The sequence below is a fragment of the Camellia sinensis genome, chromosome 7 (genome assembly GCF_055761805.1).
Source record: "Camellia sinensis isolate YWXY chromosome 7, ASM5576180v1, whole genome shotgun sequence".
Lineage (NCBI taxonomy): Eukaryota > Viridiplantae > Streptophyta > Magnoliopsida > Ericales > Theaceae > Camellia > Camellia sinensis.
In genome coordinates this window covers 71703592-71709982 of record NC_138967.1, presented here as the reverse complement: position 1 = coordinate 71709982, position 6391 = coordinate 71703592, and positions in this window count along the sequence as shown.

Below are 6391 nucleotides of genomic sequence, written 5' to 3'. Positions count from 1 at the left end.
GGTGCAGGACTTGGCATAGTCCCCATCTCACCAGATGGCCTATTAGTGGAACAGGCAGTCAACCTTGGCTTCCCAGCATCAAACAACGAAGCGGAGTATGAAGCGCTTCTAGCAGGACTAAAATCAACACTCTACATGAAGGCCACCGAGCTAATGGTTTACAGTGACTCACAGCTGGTGGTAAACGAAATTTCAAGCGACTACGAAGCAAAGGATGAAAGGATGGCTAATTACCAAGAGTTAGTCAGAAAAGAGATCATGAAGTTCGAAGTAGTGTGGATAGAGCAGATTGGCAGAGAAGAAAACAGCAGAGTAGACGAATTAGCAGGCTTTACTTCGATGGCAGACACATCCATCCCACATCCATTGCTGATCAACTTCCTACCAAGACCAAGCATTGAAGAACCCGAAGAAGCCGAGGTATGTTACACTGAATTAAGCCCTTCATGGATGGATCCCATTATAATGTTCTTAAAAGATGGCGTCTTACCCGAAGAAAAAAAAAGAAGTCAACAAGATTAGAGCAAAATCGCAGCGATTTTGGTTCTCCCCATCAATGGCCTTGTACAAAAAAATCCTTCACAGGACCTTACTTGAAATGCATCCATCCCAACAAGGTTAAGGCATTCTTGCTCGAGATACACGAAGGCGTATGCGAGAGCCACCAATGGGGGAGATCATTGGCTTACAGAGAAATTTCGCAGGGATATTGGTGGCCTTACATGCAAGCAGATTCAGAAAAATACGTCAAGAAGTGCGAGAAATGTCAGAAGTTCGCACACCAAATACATCAGCCAGCCAGAGAGCTTCTACCTTTAACTAGCCCATGGCCCTTCACAATGTAGGGCTTAGACATAATAAGGCCTAGACATAGTAGGGCCACTTCCAACGGCACCCGGCAACAGAAAGTTCTTTCTTGCAGCAACAGACTACTTCACAAAGTGGATGGAGGCAGAAGCACTCGCATCAACAAAGGAGAAAGATGTGAAGAAGTTCGTCTGGTAGAATATTATCACTCGGTTCGGTATACCCAAGGCTCTAATATCAGAGAACGGCACTCAGCTCGATGCAAAATTTTTAGAGGCTTTTGCGAAGAATACAAGATAGAATTCTACAACTCTACACCGGTATACCCCCAAGCAAATGGCCAGGCGGAAGCATCAAACAAAGTCGTCTTGGATGGATTCAAGAAAAGGTTAGAGAAAGTAAAAGAAAAGTGGGCTGAGGAGCTTCCTCATGTTTTATGGGCTTACCGTACCACACCTCGACGATCAACTGGAGAAACACCATTCTCCTTAGCCTACGGCATGGTAGCAGTAATCCCACTGGAAATTGGCCTCCCCACCATCAGAAGCGAAAATTTTGACCCTGAGTTAAACGGAGAAGCCATAGCCTTGGAACTCGACCTGGCGGAGGAAATGAGAGAAAGAGCACTGGTTCACATCGCCTCATACCAACAAGAGTTATCTCGAAACTATAACAAGACAGTACATCCAAGGCAATTCAAGATTGGAGATTGGATGTTGCGCAAAGTGATGGAAAACACCCTGGTACTCGGAGATGGCAAGTTAGGACCTAATTGGGAAGGACCTTACAAAGTGGTTGGATTAGCAAGGAAAGGGGCATACCACTTGGAGGATGAAGATAGCAAGGCCATTCCCAGGCCATGAAACACTATCAATCTCAAACTATTTTATTTTTAACTTTTCTTTTAAGTACATGTAATTTTTCCTTTTTTTCAATAAAACAAGTAGTTTTTTTTCAGCACAATTGTTTTCTGTTGTAAAAGTTGTTTTAGTGAACTAGGGGCATTGTAAGCAGAGTTGGCCGGAATAACCAACTTTGCGCTCTCTTTAGCTAAGATTAGGATCTGGGCTGAAGAGGTTGGCTGGAAAAATCAACACCTCTCCTAAGCCGAGGATAAGGATACAGGCTGCAGGACGTTTGGCTGGAAAAACCAAACACTTCGCTCTACGTTGGCCGGAATAACTAACCTTGAGCTCTCTTCAGCTAAGATAAGGATCTGGGCTGAAGAGGTTGGCTGAAAAAATCAACACCTCTCCTAAGCCGAGGATAAGGATCCAGGCTGCAGGACGTTTAGCTGGAAAAACCAAACACTTCCCTTTACGTTGGCCGGAATAACCAAACCTTGAGCTCTCTTCAGCTAAGATAAGGATCTGGGCTGAAGAGGTTGGTTGGAAAAACCAACACCTCTCCTAAGCCGAGGATAAAGATCCAGGCTGCAAGACGTTTGGCTAAAAAAACCAAACACTTTACTCTAAGTTGGCAGGAATAACTGACTTTGAGCTCTCTTCAGCTAAGATTAGGATCTGGGCTAAAGAGGTTGGCCAGAAAAACCAACTCTTCGTACTCTTCAGCCGAGATAAGGATCTAGGCTGAAGAGTGGTTGGCTAGAATAACCAACTCTTAGTACTCTTCAGCCGAGATAAGGATCTAGGCTGACGAGTGGTTGGCTAGAAAAACCAACTTTTAGTATTCTTCAGCCGAGATAAGGATCTAGGCTGAAGAGTGGTTGGCAGGTATGGCTAAACAGATTACAAAGTTAAGACTGAGATAAGTACCTCGACCAGAGAAAGAACCGAGATAAGTACCTCGGCCAGAGAAAGCTGAAGCTTTATACAAATAAGTACAGATGTGAAACAGACCAATCAGAAAGAAAAGATTTTCATTCAAAATCCAAATCAGAAGTACAAAAGGTAGGGCCTCAGCCCGGTTACACATTCTTTCTAGAAGTAAACAAAAGCAGAAAAGAAAATACAAGATCAAGCAAAAAGGTCGTCAAGATCCACGTTCAGTTCAACTCGAAGCCCGGTTTCAGCAGGTAGCTCGGTCACGTTTTCAACCAAGTCTTCTACCGTTGGCTCCACCCGAGCTGACTGAACGACGGGATCAGTTTCGACGACCGGAGCATTGTCGGGTGCTGGGGACTCTTCTTCATCATCAGCCTGTAGAAATTTTTGTTGAATGGCGGTTGCATACTCCGCCATATAGCTCGGTATGAAGTGCGGTGGAGGGTTCAGGAAAACCTCAGTCTCTGGATTGTGACAGAGCTGTGCCACCGCTGTTTTCCACCCACACTTGAAAAAAATATCCTTGGCAGCTTCGCACTGCAGGATGTAGGTGGCCTCGCCCTCCTTATAACCGCGGCCTTCCGCGTCTTCCACCTTCTTCTCCAACTCCTTTATCTCGGCGTTCTTCTTTCCCTCGAGCTTGGCTAGCTCGCGCAGATATTTGTCTTTCAGCACGACCGCAACCTTCTACTTATCTGCCTCGACTAAATTGACTAGGCCGGTTAGCCGTGCTACTTCGATCTGTAGCTCGGCATCTTTTGCTGGGATTCTTTTAGCTCGATCGTTTTAGCATTGGCCTCTTCCATGGCCTCTCTAATGGTCTTTCGAAGTTCCAGCACGCGCTTGTGTGCGACGTGGTTTTTCTGTAAGGCCTGCAAGAAGGGAGAAACAATTTTGAGATAAACCGAGCAAAAAGATATTGAAATTTGGAGAAGGAAAATGAGAACTTACCAACACCATTGATTTTGAAGCCGAGCGAATGGCCTTTAGCTTAGTAAGATGGTCGTGGTGATCCATATCGGCTGGAAGGCAGACGCTCTTGGCCAGATTAAAGACCAACATATGGTCTTTTTCCGCAACCACTGAGTCGGAGTCAGTGATAGCGCAGTTCTTGTATGTGACCTTAGGCACCCACTTGGAGGAGCTGGCTCGGTCAGAGCGCTTCGGTTGTGGGCTTGGTGGTGTGGATTGAGGAATGATGGTTTCATCTTCATCGACAAAGCGTGGCTCGGTTGTGGAAGTCCGAGCACGCTTGCTTGGGCGGGATGATGAAGGCTAATGGGATGGTAAGGATACCATGGTCTCCTGAGTCTGACCGGTCAGTGGTACCTCAGGATGGTTTGTCTCGGTGATGAGGGCTCTTACAGCTCTCTTTTTTGCCATCTTTTGCTCCGCTGTTAATGGAATGAGGTTGATTTGTGGAAGTGAAGGATCAGGCTCAAGAAAGGGCTCCAGTAAGAAGTTTGTCACCCTGGTCTTTCGCCTGGTGCTGTATCTATACGTCGGTTCAAAGTTGAGTAGCTCAACCCAACTTCAATCGGGATGTCTTAGCGCGGCGCGGAGGGTGGCAAGGTTTGGGTAACTATACTGTGACTTTAAAAAGTTTAAATCTGCATAAAGGAAAATTACAACGGTTAGTGCGGTTCAAAGTTTACAATTGAAGTAAAGAAAGCATAAAACTAAGCCGAGGTAATTATACCGGTGACTCCTTTGTTCTAGTTTATTCGGTCGCCTGGGATCCAGGCCTCATGGTCTTCAAAATTCTCAGAAACCCAAAAAAAATCATCGTCGTTTACGTCTTTGTCTGGGGTATTCTTTATTATCTTTTCACGGCGGAGCCTTATTCTTAAATAGTAAACCCAGCCATCCTCATTTTGGCCTAAAGAATACTGGTGAAATAGCTCAGCCAAACTGAGGTTGAGGCCAAGCCGGCGGTTTAGCTCGGCGATGCCATTTATTATATGATACGAATTTGTGGAAAGTTGGGTAGGGCAGAGGTTTGTTTGTCTAAGGAACTCACAAAGAAGAGGCTGTACAGGGAATTTAAGTCCGGATTCTACAATGGAAAGAAGGGTAAAGAGAACGAAGCCAGGATTTCCCCAGGGAGTGATATCTAGTTCGGCTAAGGTAAGATGGACATCATCAGAAATATGGTAATCCCTTCGGAACTCAGCCATAGCACCTGGTGAGTTTACTAAGAACCTATACTTTCCCATATGGGTTTAAATTATGTATAAATTAAACTCAAGTGTTAGCTCGGTGCTGAGATGATATGGAATATCTCGGCTGAAACGTTCAAAGGAGTGCCTGGCCAACCTAAGTCTGCAAGGTAAAAAGGAAAAGTGTTAAGCACAGACCAGTAGACCGTGCTAAAAGTAAACAAAAGGTAAAATAAATGTTGTATTAGCTCGGCTACGTGGAATAATATCCGTTCTTAGCTCGGTTTGAGTGGGAGACTTTAGCTCGGTTAAGTTAATAAGAAGTTTGTAGCCCGGTTGTAGCTTATGGTGCAATATTTTTAGTTCGGTTTTGACTAAGTCAGGGAGCTGGTTTAGCCCCAAGTTATAGCTCAGTCAGTGGTTGAGGCTTTCTAGTACGGCATTGCGCAAACCTAGTACGGTTCGCTAGCTCGATTAAGTTAAGCAAAAGGTAGTTAGACTTATTGAAACTACAAGTATGGCGTGAGGTTTTAGTTCGGTTGTTTGGTTTGGCTAAGTTTGTACCTAATACAAACAGTATCCTAGTTCGATTGGAATGTGATTTTGGATCAAAGGAAAAAAATTTCAGATTGTTCGTAAGTATAATAATTCTATTACGTGGGTTTTTTTCCAGAAAAAGGGAAGCAAAAATGGTATATGCTTTGAAAAACACACAAATAAGCATGCTGTGTGTTGCAAAACATGTGCGAAATCGACGAAAAGGAAGTAGATTTAAACCACTTACCAGTTTAAGATGAAGGCACTGAAGATGGAAGTAGTAATAGCAAGAAACACGAGCTCTGCAAGTGTAAGATTGAGGAGAAATGAAGGTTCAGAGAGAGAGAGAGAGAGACAAAGATGAATAGTAAGAGTCTTTGATTCAAGAAATAGGGTTTTTGTATAAACCTTGGTTTTGGGCGGGACTGTTCAAATTTTTCGGAGTGCGAAGACGGCACAACAGCTACGTTGGGCCAATAAGAGTCTGTCACGTGCCCATGGAATTGAAAGCGATTTAGTTACAACAATTGAAGAGACATTTTGACCGGACAGGGTAGTAGCCCGGTGTGAATTTAGCTCGGTTGAAAGGCTAAAGTTTTTAGCTCGGCTGGAAACAAGTAATCCCAATCATGCTGCGCAGATGGAATTAAGGGCCAATTAAGAGGGTAATTTATAAGTAAATTAGGCCGAGTTGGGTAATGGGCCGTTGTATGGGCCACAGTGAGAATGACTGAGTAAAAGGGCCTTGTAAGTTAGCCCGGTTCAAAGGAGCCATGTAGTTAACTCGGTCACCACGGTCAGAGTGATAGCAGTTAGCTCGGTCATACCCTTCTGAGCCAAGGTATTTTGAGCTTTCTTCTGGACCTTGCTACAGATTAGCTCGGTCTAAGCTCGTTATGGTTAGCACGGTCTCAGCAGGAGAAACCGAGGTACAGGCAATAAAGGGAAGAACCAAGCTAGTTAAAGCTGGGTCATTTCAGCCAGTTTAGTATGGCTATGATAGCTCGGTTGCTTTATCATACTACCGAGGTAAAACCATGTCACTTGGTTAAGCAGTGAGGGAGGTGTTGAAGGATAAGCATTATCTTTCAGGAGTGTGATTCC